Source organism: Numida meleagris, chromosome 6 (assembly GCF_002078875.1).
Source record: "Numida meleagris isolate 19003 breed g44 Domestic line chromosome 6, NumMel1.0, whole genome shotgun sequence".
Taxonomy (NCBI): domain Eukaryota; kingdom Metazoa; phylum Chordata; class Aves; order Galliformes; family Numididae; genus Numida; species Numida meleagris.
This window is the reverse complement of record NC_034414.1, coordinates 47,214,763-47,216,979: the sequence shown is the minus strand read 5'-3', so window position 1 is coordinate 47,216,979 and position 2,217 is coordinate 47,214,763. Positions and strand designations below refer to the sequence as shown.

Genomic DNA, 2,217 nt, shown 5'->3' with positions numbered 1-2,217 from the left:
GAGGCAGCGAGGAGGTGCGGCCGCGCGTGGCTGCGGAGCCGCTGGGACGTAAGCGAGCGAGGGGGGAATTAAGCACCGCGTGGGACAGGGCTGGAGCCGGGGAACGACTGACCCCCAAAAACCCAACCTCAAATCAAGAACACACACACACACAAAAAAAAATCCAACCAGAACAGCAAAACAAAACCACCCCGGAATATACACAAAGTGAGAAGAAGAAAAGAAAAAGAAGAAGAGAAAAGAAAAAGAAGAAGAGAAAAGAAAAAGAAGAAGAGAAAAGAAAAAGAAGAAGAGAAAAGAAAAAGAAGAAGNAGAAAAGAAAAAGAAGAAGAGAAAAGAAAAAGAAGAAGAGAAAAGAAAAAGAAGAAGAGAAAAGAAAAAGAAGAAGAGAAAAGAAAAAGAAGAAGAGAAAAGAAAAAGAGAAAAGAAAAAACTCACTCCCCATCAAATTCTTCCATTTCACATCAAATCTGTAAAATTTGCACGAACGTCAGCTCTAAATACCAGAGGCGCAAAGAAATTGATCGGTAAATAAATGAAGGAGAAGAAATCATTAGTCACATCGCGATGTATTAAAGTGAGAATTAAGTCCTGGAGTTCTTTTTTCTTAACGTTCCTACACGTCTTTTACTAGACGTAGGTCTTCGGTTTGGGTCAGTATCAGACGCAGTAACAAAACCTGGAATTTCGAGGAAAGGAGGGACAAAGTGCGAGTGAGCGCTAACGAGGATAGTCTTTGTAGAGGAAAAATAATGTGTTCCTCGTAAACGGACGTTAATAGCTTGTTTTCATTTCATGCGTACAATTTCCTACCTTCTGTGATGGAGGGTTGATGGGGTAAATAGTCTAATCTGATTGAGTTCACCTCCTGTGGATTCCCAGTTACAGTCGTGACAGACGAAGTATTCTGCAAATCACAAGAGCAGCTACCAGGAGAGCCGAGTGTCTCAACAGAGAATTTTACGGACTTCAAACTGCTCCATTTCAAATTCTCGGAACGTGCAATAGGCGAAGTTTCCCCCGTATCGTCTCAACTCCACACGCTTCGTTTTCTAAGTTACAAAAGGAATTATTCTTCCTTAGAAAGTGAAAAGAGAAAAGCACCAGACCGGAGATAAGAAGCGAATCGGAGCACCTACCAGCTCGGGGATGTGAGATGGCAGCGGTCATTGACATTCCCACCTCCTGGGTCGTTAAAAAGCAGAAAGTGATGCCTGTGTGGATGCGAATACACAAACTAAAATAAAATAAAATATAAATGTTTACAATGTTTAAATATTTCCTCTCCAGGTGGCCTAGGAAAGGAGGGGAAAAAATAGTTCATATACTCAGCAGAAGATGTAGCACAGTGCACAAAGCACAAATGACAGCAGCGCGCTCCTCAGTGCCCCTCCGGTTCCCCGAGTAAAGTTCGCCCCGTGGTACAGAAACACTTCGAGGGGGAAAAGTTGCGTGGTTATACCGAAATTTATTTTTTTTTAACGTGTTTCTCGAGCAATTCGAAGTATAAATAACGAGTCTGATCTTCAGACGGAGGAAATCACACTCACTAATGCAAACTAACACGAGTAAAGTAGGTGCATAGTAGACAAGGAGAGGAGCTGCTAACCACTTCTGCACAATGGCATTAATGAGATTAAACTGGGCAATTAGCCGGTGCAGCAGAGATCAACCCTAAACCTGGGGCCTTTCAAAAAAGCCCACTAATGGAAAGGATTACGTTAATTTCATTAATTCTGAATCCACAAACCCAGGCTCCTTTCACTCCTTTGTGCAACCCCCCATCCCATCCCCACCGAAACGCGGGGGGGTGAAAAATCAAATCTGGTTTTGTTTGTCATCTGCATATTACCAGGAACTAAATCCAGGATGACGTCGCCTGGGTATAAAAAAGGGAAGAGGTTCGGATGGATTATACTCCGTGCAGCCCTCCGGGCTGAGATCAGTAAACAGGCGCGAGTCGAGGGGGGAAAGTTCCAGGGGTGGATCCTGCGCGCACACACACATACACGCACACACACATACACACACACACACACGCTCGCTCAGACACACACACGCATGCACACACACTCTGCCCGATTGCTGCCCTCGGAAAAAGCTCCGCTCTTTTCTCTCCGATCCCTTTCCAAAATTTCTCCAAAAAGTTTCGATTTCGCGTCTCTCCAGCCTCCCCCCCCCCCACCACCACCGCCGCCGCCGCCGGCAGCACCTCCC

At 45.1% G+C, this 2,217-nt stretch overlaps 1 long non-coding RNA gene across 1 annotated transcript in view; it reads right to left on the bottom strand.

Moving 5' to 3' along the window:
* LOC110402165 overlaps positions 452-2,217 on the bottom strand; it is a 2,435-nt gene continuing 669 nt past the window's right edge. Inside the window, exons 2-4 of the long non-coding RNA XR_002440950.1 lie at positions 1,140-1,214; positions 814-1,052; positions 452-679 (exon numbers count right to left, since the gene is read on the bottom strand). This is a non-coding gene — a long non-coding RNA (uncharacterized LOC110402165). The remainder of the gene's footprint in view (positions 680-813; positions 1,053-1,139; positions 1,215-2,217) is intronic.